Source organism: Carcharhinus amblyrhynchos, chromosome 22 (assembly GCF_965287045.1).
Source record: "Carcharhinus amblyrhynchos chromosome 22, sCarAmb.v2.hapA, whole genome shotgun sequence".
Taxonomy (NCBI): Eukaryota; Metazoa; Chordata; class Chondrichthyes; order Carcharhiniformes; family Carcharhinidae; genus Carcharhinus; species Carcharhinus amblyrhynchos.
The window spans coordinates 12,439,756-12,456,964 of NC_137345.1; the positions used below are offsets into that span (position 1 = coordinate 12,439,756).

Below are 17,209 nucleotides of genomic sequence, written 5' to 3' on the forward strand. Positions count from 1 at the left end.
GTAGGTTAGTTTTATTCCATTTGCATTCTCTACGTGTCTAAGAAGATGTCAGAATTCCTTTAAGAATTAGTCCACATCTCAAACTACTGTCATTGCTTGGTCAGCTGAGTCATAATTAAAAATTCTAAAATAGATTCCTACATTATAAATCCCAATAACTTTATTGTTCTCCCTCTTATTTGTTCTATCATCACTTAGCAAAAGATAAAAGATTTTTTATGTGAATGCATGCAGCACACATAACAAAATGGATGGGTTAATAACACAAATAGAATTAAATATTTGTGACCTGATAGCCATTTAAAGGACATGGTTATAAGGTGACAAAGGCTGGGAGCTGAATATTTAAGGATATTTGACATTTCAGAAGGACAGGAAACTAGAAATAGGTGGTGGAAAAGGTAGTTCTGATAATTAAGGATTATATTGGTACAGGCATGAGACACAATCATAGTTCAGAAGATCAAGATATAGAATCAGTACGGGCAAAGATACAAAATAGCAAAGGTGATAAAGTTGTGGGAATAGTTTGTAGGTCGCCTAACTGTGACTACACTGCAGTACACTCTCGTGCCAATTATTGAGCAGGCTATTTTAGCCCTGATAGTGCACAATGAGACATTGTTAATTAATGACCTAGAGTACGCCCCCTCTAGGCAACATGATAGAATTTTACATTCAGTTTGAGGATGAGAAATGTGGGTATACGTCTAACATTTTAAACCTATATAAAGGTAATTGAAAGATTACGAAGACTGAGTTGGCTGTCTTGAAACTTGGAAAATAGGCTAAAGGGGAAGACAGGGGAAAAGCAGTGGTGGGACATTTGAGGACATGGATTATAACTCTCAGCAAAGATATGTTCCATTGAGAGAGAAAGACTCTGTGAGTAGGCTGCACCATCTTTTGTTATCTAAGGAGGTTTAGAATTGTATCTAATTCCAAGTCATCCTGTCCTTCATAAAGAAAAGAGAATCCTCCCAAGGCCACCTGTGTACTAACCTTTTGTGATTCATACACCAGGAAACTCACATCCCCCTCTCTCCATTTAAATAATACACTCTATTTTTATTCTTCCTGCAGAAGTGGACAAGTTGACATTTTCGTACATTATATACCACCTGCCAAATTTTTGCCTACCCATTAAACCTATCAAAATCCCTTAGTAGAGTCTTTGTGTTTAATTTTTGCAGAGATTTCTGCAAAAATCAAACACAATGACTCTACTAAGGGCAGACTTTGGACATTTAAAAATGGCAGGTAGGATCCCATTTTAGATCCCAGCCCTATTCTCGGTACCTCCATGTTTTCTCAACATAGGACAAGGGTATAGGTTTGTGCAGGTCACAAGCCCCAAAAGAAGGAACTGCCAACCAAGCAATATTTTCCCTTGTGTGCAGCTGTTTCAACAAACTAATGAATGTCTGGCTTCTAAACTAAGAATACATAATGGACGCAATGAATGTGCCCAAGGGAAAGCATTGTTTGACCGGTGACTCTTTTTCTTGTATCTATTTTGTCAATTGTACAATGTGCTTGTAATTTCTGTGACCAATACTTTAAATGTTTGGATTGCTGATGCTGAGTGCTGTGGTAAAAGCAATTTTGTTAAGAAAATTGCGAATGAATGGCTTTTTTTGAAGTTTTTTTCACTATAGTAACCATTGTTACTATAGTGTTCATTAGTTCCATAAGTATACCGGGTAAATGGGCATGAAAATGCCATAGATTGGTACGGAGGGCATTGGGGGGGAGCCATTGGGGGTGAGTAGAGGGGCATAAGTTGGGATAAGGATTGTGCAGAAAAGTGGTTGAGGCCAAGAATCAACCATTACCTTATTAAATAGCATAGCAGGCTCAAACTGCCCATGCCTGTTTGATTCCTTGTCTTTCTTATGCTCTTATTCTGTTTTCCTATGAGAATCTTATCACAAATTCTAAACTGACCCGGATCAACAATGTCACTCATTTGATTAGGAGCTCTAGTTATTTGTATCTTACAAGTAGGCTCCAACTGGCCTAACAAGTAGAGAACTGGGACATAGGGACAATGAAACTCCTGTGTATCCTGGGCAAGATTTCTTTGCCAGACACAAAATGGGCACAATCTTACCAGCTTGCCATGCCAGTCGATCGGTGTGATGAGTTAATCAGATAGGGTGAGAGGTGGAAAATCAGGCTCACTTCTAGTTTCTTGCCTCTCCCGATCTTACCAACGCTGTTTAGTCGGTGAAATCAACTTCACGCCTGGAAAGGACATGATGCTGATTTCAATATTAATGTCATTAATGAGTCCCAAGGCTAACCTCTGGGTCCACTTGCCCTAACCTGTTTGCTGGTCCAGGTCCTTACAGATGGTCCTCACCAGCGGGGACCAGATGTGACAGCCTTGCCAGCGAGACTGGAGATCATGGAAGCCCTCAAGTGGCTAATGGCAATGTCAAGGGGGTGGGGCCTGAGGCCATGTGGCCTGAAGGGGAGGGACCTGAGAAAGAGTGGAGTCATGTCAGGGGGAGGTGTGGGGGAGCTCTGCAAGAGGGAACAATGATGTATGGGGGGGTGGTTGATCAGTGGGGGTGGTGATCTGGGGGTGGGAGAATCTCTGCATGGCCAGCAATGGGGGGGGGTTTGAAAAAGGTTATCTGCAGAGGTGGTGATCGGCAGGAGTAGGTGGGTGGGGGGGTGGTGATGTTCACAGGGTTGGAAATGGGGGAGACCAGCACAGGGAGTGCATAGCAGCGGGTCCCGATATCCTCTGGGGAGCAGTGGAGGGGTGACAAGAGATCCCCCAGTGCACTTGAATATCAGGGTGCATGTGCAATGGTGCCCTAAGAACTCAGCAGCCGGCTTCACTGGCGAGATTAGTCTCCACCGCCCCCCTGCCCCCCACTACTAGTAAGAATCACATGACAGCTCCTCTTTTGCATAGAGTGCCGAAAATTTGCGTTACTTACCTTGTGGGAAAAACTAGCGAGAAAACCTACTGTTTTCTTGCTCATTCGACACTGAGAATTTTTGAGAAAAATTCTATCCAATTTCTTTAATGGTCTCTGAAAAGCGACACTGTTAACACTAAAATGAGGCTGTAATTGGTTTGATTCATGGGATGCGATGGCCTAGTGATATTATCACTAAACTATTAATCCAGAAACTCAGCTAATGTTCTGGGGACCAGGGTTCGAATCCCATCTTGGCAGATGGTGGAATTTGAATTCAATTTTAAAAAAGTCTGGAATTAAGAATCTACTGATGACCATGACTGTATTGCCGAATATCAGAAAAACCCATCTGGTTCACGAATGTCCTTTAGGGAAGGAAATCTGCCATCCTTATCTGATCTGGCCTATATGCAACTGTAGAGCCACGGCAATGTGATTGACTGTCAATTGCCCTCTGAAATGGCCCAGAAAGCAATCAGTTCAAGGGCGACTAGGGATGGACAATAAATGCTGGCTAGTCAAAGATGTCCATGTCCTACGAATGAATATATAAAAAAATTATATGCTGTTTATGACGGGAGACATAAGGTGATATCTGTATAACTCCTGTTCAGATGCTTTAACGAAAGCTATATTACCAATTCTCTCTCTCTCCCTTTGTTTAATGGAGAGAGACAACTATGTTCCCTCTTGGCCTCTGGTTAATTCCCTTACTTTACCTATCTTTGCTCTCACAGAGAGTTTGTCAACACCGAAATGCTAGATAGATTCCTGGATGGTAATACTAATGAATCTCTGATTGTATTTGTGCGGTGTCTGAGTGTAATGAATTACCTTAACTATTTATTTATCTATGGAATCATAACACAACATGGTGCTGTTCCAGAAATCTAATAAGGTAAATTTTGCCCCGGCTTATTCACCGAGAGACCAACAGAGCCCCAAAGGAGACTGAGGATCAATTTCACCAATCTCGGTAGTCACTGGTTATCCTAGTCCATGAGCAATGATATTAGCAACCCTCATTCTGAGCGGGTTACACGAGGGGACAAGTCCCAGAGAGTCTGTGATCTCTCCTGTCCCTGCTAGGTCCACCATCTAGGTATTTATAAATACTTTTGAACTTATATATGGAGATGCCCATCCTAGGGGGCCACTTAAGAAGACTAAATGGAGTAGGCCCAAAGCCTTTCCTGCTATTGCTCATGATTTTTGAAAAAGGGGTCCTTTAACGGTGTTCAACCTCCAATTTACATACTTAAGAAATTCTACTGCCAGTTTTCCCCATCTGTCTCAGAAAAGCACCACACAAATTTACCCTAAAATTTACCCAAATATCCCTAATCCTAACTCAAATTTAGTAACTCAAATCAGTACTCGGGCAAACTGGGCACGAGCTACCCATGACTAATTTCAGCTTTGTACCCGTTGGATGGCCAAAGGTAAACATACCAATTACTGACTCTGTTTTCTTTTCAGCAGCTTTTGTCAGAACACACCTTAGAATAGCTGAATGCTAAATATTTTTCAATGAGGATGTATTTATAACCATGACCTGTCTATGTCTGCCACATAAATGGTGGCTGTGTCAGTCTGTGCCTTCAGAAATCTCGGGCAGCTCACTGTTCTCACTTCCCCTGGGGAATCTGTTGTATTTTACTGCTTAATGTCTTCTCATCAACTAGAATATGACTGATGTGGAACTATATTCAGTGTTTTCCAATTTCCATTTGGTTTCATATGTTGTTTGAGTTATGACACATTCAGCACATGAACATACTTTTTTCTTTAATCATTCATTGCGTAATCTTATGAATTCAAAGACACTTCCCCTTTCTAGTACTGGTTTAAAGGTGCACTGTTTTAGTATTATTCTTTGACTTCCGTGACTAAAATTCATAAACCCTGTTGTATAATTTTCATGTGACTCAGTTGTGTCATCGACAGCCTGGTTAGGTTTTGACACTTCTCCTTTTCTGCACTTGGAAAACCATTGTGATGACTTTAATCAGGCAATTGAGGTTGGCCTACTGGAAATGAACTCCCTGATTGAGAGCTAGGGACAGCACGGTGGCACAATGGTTAGCACTGCTGCCTCACAGCGCCAGGGTCCCGGGTTCGATTCCCAGCTCAGGTCACTGTCTGTGTGGAGACTGCACGTTCTCCCTGTGTCTGTGTGGGTTTCCTCTGGGTGGTCTGGTTTCCTCTCCCACAGTCCACAGACGTGCTGGGTTAGGTGCATTGGCCAGGCTAGATTCTCCTTCAGTGCGTCTGTACAGGCTTGAGAGTATGGCGACTAGGGGATTTTCACAGTAACTTCATTGCAATGTTAATGTAAGCCTACTGAAAAAAAGAGTTGCCTGGCTGAGAGCTAATTGATGGCCCAATCAGGGAGCCCCATGTCCTGTATTTAAATAGGAGTGTCAGTCCCTCTGTACTCCTGATGCAGATAGCATATGGTGAGCACTCTGTATGGTGTGGTGGGATCTTGTAAATAAATAAACTTTGGTGAAGGAACTTTAGCCTCTGTGGACTTATTGCAAACATTTCACCAAAACATTCTTATAAAGGCAGTGACGTTTTAATGGTGCTACCTGACCCTGGGAATATTTAATACATAAATTTTATCAGTATACTTTTTGACAGTAGTATACAGTGTTGTTCCCTCTACTGAGTGTACATAGTCAATGATTAGGTACCCCATGAGTGAAGCTCTTTCTTAGCTTTATAAATGGGATTATTTGGAATGCAGTCATGTGTTTTCTGATTGGTTAGATACTGAAGTACCACGCTAAAATTCTGGCTCTCAATCCTAATGCAAGTGAACTGATAATTACATAAATAAACTCATTAAATTTCATAGTTGCAGCTTTTTATCTGCACTGTTCTTTTGTTGTGTAACCTCTGTGTGGACCAGATTAAATTTAGATTAATCTACAGTAGCTAGTTTCTTGTCACTTGGCTTTCAGGCCAGCTGTACTGTAACTATGTGAAGTGAAGTTTTATAGAGGGCGCAGACTGTCTTTTGCAGAATCATGGAATCACCCAGCACAGAAGGAAGCCATTTGGCTCATTCTTCCTGTGCTGGCCCTTTGAAGGATCAATGCAATTAGTCCTACTATCCCCTGCTCTTTCCCAGTAGTCCTGCCTTCTTTCCTTTTCAAGCACATGGGTGGGAATTTCTGACTGCGCTCGACCCAAGACCGGAAAATCCCACCCGAGACCAATGGAACTTTGCATGGTCTCCCCCTGCCTGTTTCCTGGGATGGGAAATTCCCCCCTTTGTCTAATTCTTCTGCATCATTTTGAAAGAAACTATTGAATCTGTGTAATCCACCTCGCTGGATTAACAACTGCTTTAGCTTCCATTTTCAATGCTGGCAGAGAACTGAACTTCTTCATATTGACTGCTAAAATTGAAATGATATTCTAGTGTTAGAAACACAAATGCTCAGGGCACCAATTTCTCTGACGGTGGGACTGCCGCATGGGGAGAGATCGCGTCGGGTAGGATTGTATTCGCAGGAGTGCAGAAGAATGAGGGGTGACCTCACAGAAACCTAAAGATTTCCAGCAGGACTAGACAGGGTAGATGCAAGAAGGATGTTCCTGTGGTGGTGGACACTAAGGGGCAATTTAGTATGGCCAGTTCACCTAACCTGCACATCTTTGGACTGTGGGAGGAAACCAGAACACCTGGAGGAAATCCATGCAGACATGGGGTGAACATGCAAACTCCACACAGACAGTAACCCAAGGTTGGAATCAAATCCAGGTCCTTGGTGAGGCGGCAGTACTAACCACTATGCTGCCATGCCAACCAAATATTTTGCTGTAGCTTCAAACTATCACTTCTTGGTTGGCATCAGAGTCTTTCTGATGCCTTAGTGATTATTTTCCAAACCTCGCTGGATCCTGGGGAAGTGCCGGAAGATTGGAAAATGGCTAATGTTACGCCGCTGTTTAAAAAGGGTAGCAGGCAAAAGGCAGGGAATTATAGGCCGGCTAGTTTAACATCTGTTGTAGGAAAAATGCTTGAGTCCGTCATCAAAGAAGAAATAGCGAGGCATCTTGAGAAGAATTGTTTGATAGGGCAGACGCAGCACGGATTCGTTAAGGGGAAGTCGCGTCTGACGAATTTATTGGAATTCTATGAGGATGTGTCTAGTGTGGTAGACAGAGGGGAACTGGTGGATGTGGTGTTTCTCGATTTTCAGAAGGCGTTTGGTAAGGTGCCGCACAAAAGGTTGTTACAGAAGGTTAGGGGGCATGGAGTTGGGGGTAAGGTGTTAGCGTGGATAGAGGGTTGGCTGTCAAATAGGAGGCAGAGAGTAGGTGTCAATGGGTGCTATTCGGATTGGCGGTTGGTGACTAGTGGAGTGTCCCAGAGATCGGTGCTGGGGCCTCAGCTATTTACTATTTATATAGATGATCTGGCAGAGGGAGCTGACTGTAGAGTGTCGAAATTTGCTGATGACACAAAGATAAGTGGAACAGCAAATTGTGCGGAGGGTGTAGAAAGTCTGCAGAGGGATCTAAATAGGCTGAGCGAGTGGGCGAGGACCTGGCAGATGGAGTACAATGTTGGCAAGTATGAGGTTATCCACTTTGGCAGGAATAATAGTAGGAGGGACTACTATTTAAAGGGCGAAAAGCAGCAGCATGCTACGGTGCAGAGGGACCTGGGGGTCCTTGTGCATGAGTCGCAAAAACCCAGCCTACAGGTGCAGCAGGTGATCAGGAAGGCAAATGGGATGCTGGCCTTCATAGCGAGGGGGATTGAATATAAAAGTAAGGAGGTCTTGCTGCAACTGTACAGGGCACTGGTGAGGCCGCAGCTGGAGTACTGTGTGCAGTTTTGGTCACCGCACTTGCACAAGGATATTTTGGCCTTGGAGGGAGTGCAGAGGAGGTTCACTCGGCTGATACCGGAGTTGAGGGGGTTGAACTATGAAGAGAGGCTGAATAGACTGGGCTTGTACTCGTTGGAGTTTAGAAGGATGAGGGGGGATCTTATTGAGATGTATAAGATGATGAAGGGGATGGATAGGGTAGAGGTGGAGAGGTTCTTCCCGCTCAAAAAGGACAGCAGGACTAGAGGACACAGCCTCAAGATAAGGGGAGGGGGTGCAGTTTCGAACGGAGTTGAGGAGGAACTTCTTCACTCAAAGGGTGGTGAGTCTCTGGAATTCTCTGCCCGTTGAAGTGGTGGAGTCTACCTCGCTAAGTATATTTAAGACACGGGTAGATAGGTTTTTGGTAGGCAAGGGGATTAAGGGTTTTGGGGAGAAAGCAGGAAAGTGGAACTGAGCCACTTCAGATCAGCCATGATCTTATTGAATGGCGGGGCAGGCTCGAGGGGCTAGATGGCCTACTCCTGCTCCTATTTCTTATTATGTTCTTATGCTGACCTAACCTGTGGCACCCCCACATCTGCTTAATGGATTACCCAACGTTCGTCACCAGTTCTGACTGTTCTGACAAGATCAGTTACTGGCTGAGTTTCTAACAAGGCAACATCACATGTTTAAGATTTTTGAAGACATCATGAATATAATCAAAATGGCCTGCAGAATGTTCTGGATGAAGAGAGAAATAGCAGGGTGTGCATTCTTGGCTGCCAAGACCTCTGCTTGAAATTAGGCTAATATTGAAATAGTGTGATGATAGAATTAAACTGGGCCCTAAAAGACTGACAGTCCAGAATTATACTTGACAGTTAGTTGGGTAAAAAAACTGAAGTATGGAGCCAGGCACGCATAACAAAAGAACATAAGAACACAAGAACCAGGAGCAGGAGTAGGCCATCTGGTTCCTCTGTCATTCAATGGCTGATCTTTTCGTGGACCCAGCTCCACTTACCCATACGCTCACCTTATCTCCTTTACTGTTCAAAAATTTATCTATCCTTATCTTAAAAGCATTCAATGAGGTAGTCTGACTGGGCAGGGAATTCCAGTGATTCACAACCCTTTGTGTGAAAAAGTTCCTCCTTGACTCAGTCCTAAATCTGCTTTCCCTTATTTTGAGGCTATGCCCCCTAGTTCTAGTCTCACCTGTCAGTGGAAACAACTTCCCTGCTTCTATCTTATCTAGTCCCTTCATAATCATTTATCTTTCTATAAGAGCTCCCCTCATTCTTCCGAATTCCAATGAGCATCCCCAGTCTACTCAGTCTGTCCTCATAAGCCAACCCTCTCAACTCCGGAATCAATCGTGAATCTCATCTACACCCCTTCCAGTGCCACTATATCCTTTCTTAAGTAAGGAGACCAAAACTGTACACGGTACTCCAGGTGTGGCCTCACCAGCACCTTACACGGCTGCAACATAACCTCATTGTTTTTAAACTCCATCCCTCTACTAATGAAGGACAAAATTCCATTTGCCTTCTTAATTACCTACTGTACTTGCAAAACCAACTCCTTGAGATTCCTGAATAAGGACACCCAGATCCCTCTGCACGGCAGCGTGCTGCAATTTTTTACCATTTAAATAATAGTCCATTTTGCTGTTATTCCTACCAAAATGGATGACCTCACATTTACCACATTGTACTCCATCTACCAGACCCTTGCCCACTCACTTAGACCAGGCTAAAAGCTGATTATTTTTACTCTGAGCAAGCTGATCTCCTACCCCCAGACAAAACTCAATCCCATCACCAAGATCTGACCTCTTCAAGTATCCAATCAGCTTTCTGGGTAGACCCATCTCCACCTCCAGATCCAATTCATCACACCCCCCTTCCAACCCTCACTGAGACCTGGTGTTCTCCCCGAAACCCAATTTTCATCCTAAAACCTAATAACCCTGAGCCGCAACCCCGTTACACCAATAAGTACTGATCCCCCCATCCCCCTGCAATATCTGAGATTCTAACTCCACCCTGAGATGCAATCTCCAGCCCTCTGAGCCCAATCTCTCCCCAGAACTAAAACCTCTCACCTCATTGGTGGCAAACACGCCACAGGGGCACAATGGTTAGCACTGCTGCCTCTTAGCGCCAGGGACCTGGGTTCGATTCCTGGCTTGGGTCACTATTTTTGTAGGGTCTGCATGTTCTCCTTAGGTTTCCTCCAGGTGTTCTGGTTATTCCCACAGTCCAAAGATGTGCAGGTTAAGTGCATTGGCCATGTTAAATTCTCCCTCAGCGTACTCAAACAGGCACCAGAGTGTGGCGACTAGAGGATTTGCACAGTAACTTCATTGCAGTGTTAATGTGAGCCTACTTGTGACTAATAAATAAACTTCACTGATCTCCCTGCGGGATTGGATTTTCCCCAATATCCAATCTCCCATTCCTGAAACAGGTTCGGCTCCACCATCCCCACCCCTAGATTTGATCTACCCTCCACCTGAGACACGCCCACCCCTCCCCCACAACTGGATCTCCCTCCAAGACCCAACCAAACATCTCCCACAAGACCCTATTTGACATCCCCCCCAAAACCCCCACTCCCACCCAAAACCTGATGTTCTTCCCCAAACCAAATTTTCACCTAAAAGCTGATTTCCACCTTGACACCCAATCTCTCCCTCCACCGAGGCCTGACTTGTCCCCACCCCGAGGCTTGAACTCACCCCTCTCTGAGACCCCCTCTCCCCAAACCTCCTGGTTCTGCATCCTCTCCCTGATCCTCGCACCAACTCGAGTCCCAAAGCCCAATCTGAGGACTCCTCAGCGCTCAACATTCAGGCTCTGAGGTTGAACGTTATGCCTCCTTCACTCGAATCCAAATACCTGGAAATGAGCATGCCCAGATTCCAAGATCTTGACATTCTGATATCCTGAAATATTTGCACTTTTCTTCCTGTGTTTTACCGAATTACAGACACATCAGCAGAAAAAAAGTGAACTGGATTGACTTGGTTGCTAACCACACTGTTATTTGTTGTCTAAGCAAGCCCACATCATGGCAACACATCCTGTAAATTTTAATCTCTTGTGGATGACGATGAGTCAGCTGTAAAGTAACAGCACTTTATTCCATAAAAATAAAACAAAGCAAAACCACAAGCATGTGGTGAACACAAACAGGACAATACATCAATGGACCCTGTCAGGGGCCTGCTTTATAAAGGACTAGGCATACAAGCTCCACCTAGTAAGGTCATTACCAATCACCAGGGAGCTTGTAGTCTACGGGTCCTACAGGGAGGTCAATAGGTGATTCCTCCTGCAATTCATGGAGGTGGTAACACTGTCTAAAGAAAATAAACAACTTGCATTTATATAGCGCCTTTTGCAACCTCAGGACGCTCCAAATCACTCTCAGCCAGTGACGTTTTAAAAAGCTGCCCGCATAATTAAAGACCCCATGCACCCCCCCCAGACATACTCTCTTCCACCTCCTTCCCGTGGGGAGAAAGATACAAAAAAAACTGACTCAAGAACAGCCTCTTCCCTACTGCCATCAGACTTTTGAACGGACCTATCTCGCGTTAAGTTGATCTTTCTCTACACCTCAACTATGACTGTAACACTACCCTCTCCTTTCCTTCTGTATGAATGGTATGCTTTGTCTGTTTAGCGTGCAAGAAACAATACTTCTCACTGTATACTAATACATGTGACATTAATAAATCAAATCAAAAATATGATGCGTTGCCATCATAATTAATTGTTGAAGATTAAAGTTGGACTATTTAACAGAAATGGGGGGGTGAATTTAACTTGGAAACGTGAAGGTATTGGGCTGTAACATGACTGTAACATAACTGGGTGGAACAGTGGTTAGCGCTGCTGTCTCACAGCGCCAGGGACCTGGATTTGATTCCTGGCTTGGGTCACTGTCATTGTGGAGTTTGCACGTTCTCCCTGTGTCTGCGTGGATTTCCTCCTGAAAGACATGCTGGTTAGGTGCATTGACCCGAACAGGCGCCGGAGTGTGGCGACTAGGGGGATTTCACAACAATTTCATTGTGGTGTCAGTGTCAGCCTTACTTGTGACTAATAAATACGCTTTAATTTTAACAAATAGATATGGCAGCTGACTGCTTCAGCGAAGGACTGGAGTGGGGAAAAGATCAACTGTGACTGGAAAAAATGAATAAGACAGCTGTGTGGGCAGTTTGTGCAAAGGAGACTCTGTCAAACTCATTAAATAATAGCACAGATGAATTAGACGGCAACAGTAGGCAGTCTACCTGACTGAGCTTATACCTTAAATAGAATGTCACTAATAATAAAGCCATGGGTTCAATCCCCATGCTGGCCAGCTGCCCTATCTGGACAATACTGTGTTTTCAGGTATTTGGCAAAAATACCAGTGAAGAGATGAAATAAGGGAGAATGTTATTCTGCTCTGGAATGTACTATCTGAAAGGATGCTGGAAACTGATTCACTGAGACTTTTCAAACAGGCAACTGGACAAGTATTTTAAGAACATAAGAAATAGGAGCAGGAGTAGGCCATCTAGCCCTTCGAGCCTGCCCCGCCATTCAATAAGATCATGGCTGATCTGAAGTGGCTCAGTTCCACTTTCCCACTTTCTCCCCATAACCCTTAATCCCCTTGCCTACCAAAAACCTATCTACCCGCGTCTTAAATATATTTAGCGAGGTAGCCTCCGCCACTTCAACGGGCAGAGAATTCCAGAGATTCACCACCCTTTGAGTGAAGAAGTTCCTCCTCAACTCCGTCACTAATTTTGACAAAGAAACAAAGATTGCAGATCTGTGGGTGGGGGAGGGGAGGTGAGGAGGAAGAGCAAGGGTTCAAATTGGTTGGCTAACTCTTTCAAAGAGCTAGCAAAGAGATGATTGGCCTCCTCCTAGGCTTTATCATACAAAGCATAAGTAGCACTCTGGGCGAATGGGATCAAAGGCAATGGGGAGAAAGCAGGATTAGGCTATTGGATTGGACAATCAGCCATGATCGTGATGAATGGCGGAGTGGGCTCGAAGGGCCGAATGGCCTCCTCCTATTCCTATCTTCTATATTTCTGTGTTTCTATAGTTGATGTACACTCAGGGAAAACACAGTGTTTCAGTCTGGAGACTGGATATGATTTAACTTGATGAATGCAAACAGTTTATTCCTATGAATATGATCGCAACTGATCCTCCAATTCAGTAACCTGTTCCCACACCTCTAGATTCAGTCTGCCTGCCATTGGGATTGTCCAGTCCTGCTGAAGGTCGATGGACCTTTGACCTTCAACGCTGGAGTTCTACAGTGGGTCCCAGCACGAGGGGTCTGCGGGTGAGGTAAACCGTGGGAAGAATGGAAACTGTGGATTCTGGTTATTAGAACTGACAAATTCAGCCATCATTTAGTTGGTGTCACTGGTGGAAACAGGGAATCTGTGTCAGCAAGCTGTCAGTGGGGTAGATTTAAACACACAGACTGCAGAATCTAAATTCTACTTCTGTTTTTTTTAAATGCAGCTAAATGAAAATTCAGAGGCACCTCAGCTAAGCTTCCCCCATCTCCCCACTCTCCCTCCATTTCTAGGATACCGACTGGCAAGATTAAGAGGTTGGCTGGCTGTTTGGTTGGGAAGTCTGTGGTGGAAGGCCCCAGCCAAGGTCAGAGTGAGGGAAGGTGAGAGAGAGAAATAGAGACAGAGATCTCCGGGGTGGGTTCAAGAGATCAGTGATCGGGGTGAGAGCAGGTGGAAGAGATCACGTGTTGGGAGAAGATCATGGGAGGATGTTGCAGAGATTCGATGTTGGGAGGAAGGTTGGCAGTCAGGAGGGAGATAGTGTAGGGAGGGTTAAAAAGCTCAAGGGTTTAGAGGGAATGTTGACAAGGTGTTTATGGAGTGCTGAAGGGATTACGGATCAAGTGATTGACGGGAAACCATGGGGAGAATTGATCAGAGGTGAGGGGGTGATTGTAGTGGGGGAAAATTACAGGGAGGGTTGGAAACAGGGATTGGGGAAAGTCGATGATTGGGAGAGAAATCATGGGGAATAAAGGGGGTATAGGTTGGGGGAGATCAAGAGAATTAATTCGGAGTTTGGGGTGTAAGGGGAAAATATTGAAGGCAATGAGGGAAAGGTATTCAGGGGGTTGTGGATTGCAAGGAAGGTGAGAATCCTGGGGAGGGAAGGAGGTTAACTTGAGGTGTTGGGAAAAGCGATTCTGGAAAGGCTAGTGGATCCAAACCTTTTTATCTTCCCTTCGTTGTTGGGTTTCCTTGTGGACATATCGTGGCCAGGGGCAGCGCGGTGGCACAGTGGTTAGCGCTGCTGCCTCAAAGCACCAGGGACCTGAGTTCAATTCCGGGCTTGGGTCACTGTCTGTGTGGAGCTTGCATATTCTCCCCATGTCCACTGGGTTTCCTCTGTGTGCTCTGGTTTCCTCCTACAGCGTGAAGGACATGTTGGTTAGGTGCATTGGCCATGCTAAATTCTCCCTCGGTGTACCCGAACAGCCGCTGGAGTGTGGCAACTAGGGGATTTTCACAATACTTTGTTGCAGTGTGAATGTAAGCCTTACTTGTGACAATAATACATAAACTTTAAATCTCCCCCAATTTAATTCCCACCAAATTCTCCCCTACTCCCAGCCCCTGGATCTCCAATCATCAGACCTGCAACACCCCCATCCCCCCACCCCAATCCCCCCACCACCTCCAATCCCCAAACTCATGGCCCATGTTCACTGGCCCAGAGATGACCCCCCACCCCACAATTCTGGACCTCAGGCCCTTGTAACAAGCACAAAAACACAAGTTACAAGCCGGAGATGTCTCCTTCTAGTGAGAAAAAATGTTTCTTTCTCGTTATTAATAATATCTTTGTATGATTTAACATGAAGAAGCACAAATAAGCAGTATAGATCTTTGTGGTCAATGTATCAAATTATTATTCAACAGCATTATCTCCTGTCAGCAAGGAATGGCCCTGACTATGCATCAGATGTTCAAACACATGACACATACAGCTGTGGCAAGATAACACTGGTGTTAGTATATGGCTTTGAAACAGATAACTCGCCAATAAGCCTGGCAGTGCTCCATGCAAACAGTAAAAGAAGATACTTTAATTGAAGGATGACACGATAAACATAATAAAACAATCATAAAGACACTCAGAAGCATCGTTCACACAATGAAGCTTTTAATTTAACTTTGACCAAGCAAGAGCTCCTGTTTTTAGGGCTTCTGATTTTCTTGACGATCGCAGAGTACAGATCAAAACATCGCCACGTTATTCAAGAGACCTGGCATGAATGTAATGGATGCGGAAGGGGCCAACTTACCACGTGCAGCATCACCGCACATCTTCCCTTTGAACAGAAGCATTTAAAGAAATGACAGATAGAGAAATGTTAACAAATGTTTTGCCGTTGCTTTCACTTCACACGAAATCCGTTAGCACACTCGTGAACTTGGTATGCTCATGGTATAAGATTTTGGTATGTTCAGTCCATATTGTGGTCTGGGAATCCCTAGGTCTGGGAGAGTGGAACAGGAGCACAAGCTGGTTGGAGGGATTGGGTGGAACTTATTCCCAACATTTCTTCATCCCCTCAACCAGAAATAAATGCCGAGAGATTCAACTAAATTACTAGGTTGATAGTAGTCTATGGTTAGACCCTCTCATTTTATGGTCCAATCACTTTATAATGCAATTATAACACTGCTTATTACATATCAGTCGATATTTATGTAAAACAGTAATTAAGCTGTTGGTGTGCAGAACCCCCTGCAATTACCTTTGAAGTAATAGAAAGGTACTGGGAGCAGGGAAAAGGCTATAATTAAATCCTATAATTAGAGGAAAAAGGGATGGCATGGACATGTTGAGTTGAAGGGCCTGTTTCCATGCTGTAAACCTCTTTGACTCCATGGTCCTGATTTTACCGGCGTGGCTGCCCTGAAATCGGGATGGGCAGGTCCACAGAAAGGCATTCCAAAGGCCTTGGAAGTGATCTTACAAGCATCGGGCAGCTGTGCCGGTAAAATCAGAGCCAATGACTCTAAAAGCCCGTAATTATCACCATTATCACAGGTGTAGGAGTCCCCGTTATCTTCCCCTTTGTACTGCAATATCATTAAAAATTTAGTGTCCCATTTCTAGATTTCTCTCCCTATCAACAACCGACTGCCCAGTCGCCCTTAGCTGACCTTCTGCCAACTTCTGCTGCTGCCAATTTCTCAAATCTTTCCTCCTCCATAATCTCTGCCCGCAAACGTATCTCTGTCACGTACTGTTCCCCATAATCAGTCTCCTGTATGCTGATCAGTACTTGTGTTCAGGCTCCCAGCGCAAGGCGTCATGTCTTCTCTTGCAGACCTGAAAAACTGCAAGTTTTACAAGGACCAAGGACTTAGTTGATGTGCCCTGAATTGCACTTTTTATTTGAACAAAAGTATTTTCTTGCCAGTACCTACACCTTCGCCATCAGGGAGGGCAACACAGTGGCACAGTAATTAGTACTGCTGCCTCACAGTGCCAGGGACCCGAGTTCAATTCCAGCCTCAGATCACTGTCTGTGTGGAATCTGCACATTCGCCCCATGTCTGCTTGGGTTTCCTCTGGGTGTGCCGGTTTCCTCCCACAGTCCAAACATGTGCGGGTTAGGTTGATTGGCCATGCTAAATTGACCCTAGTGTCAGAGAGATTAGTAGGGTAAACATGCGGGGTTATGGGAATAGGGCCTGGGTGGGATTGTGATCAGTGCAGCCTCAACGGGCCGAATGGCCTCCTTCTGCACTGTGCGGATTCTATGAATGTTTCTATGATTATGGCACCCGTCAGGTTTACCTGTGATAGCTTGTGTATGATGAACCAACTCTCTGAAAGGATAATCGGTAAGTGATGAGACAGTGAATGAAAGTAGTCATGGAAACAGCTCCACATTATGTTGGTCTGTGATTTTAGTCACACGCACATGTTTGAACAATGGTTCAATAAAGAACAACAACAGGCCTGACACGAATCGGTTTCTATAAAACAGGAACTCATTTTATAGAAGTGTTGGGAAAACCATTCTTTGTGCTCGGTGCACTGCAAAACATTTCTGATCAAGCTGAAAGGCTTCCATAGCGATGCAAGGCCTTGCCACGTGTGAAATTATTCCAACAAAGACAATCCCCATTCACTCTGGCAAACCTCCTCTTTCTCGATTCTTTAAAGGGAAATTTCATTCAGATTTGTGGATAGGAGAGTATGAGAGTGAAATTCTCAACTTAGTGAGTTAAAATCAACCTGAGGAAACGGGGACATGGTGGCACAATGGTTAGCACTGCTGCCTCACAGTGCCAGGGACCCAGAGTCAATTCTGGCCTCGGGTCACTGCCTGTGTGGAGCT

The 17,209-nt window shown here is 44.6% G+C and overlaps 1 protein-coding gene across 1 annotated transcript in view; it reads right to left on the minus strand.

Annotated features, from left to right (window-relative positions):
* The window catches only part of LOC145356911 (ras-related protein Rab-7b-like), a 50,374-nt gene extending 39,604 nt beyond the window's left edge, over positions 1–10,770 (minus strand). The window contains exon 1 of the mRNA XM_080209908.1: positions 10,684–10,770. The gene's annotated coding sequence lies outside the window, so the exon portion shown is untranslated. The remainder of the gene's footprint in view (positions 1–10,683) is intronic.
* Between the last annotated feature and the right edge of the window lie 6,439 nt (positions 10,771–17,209).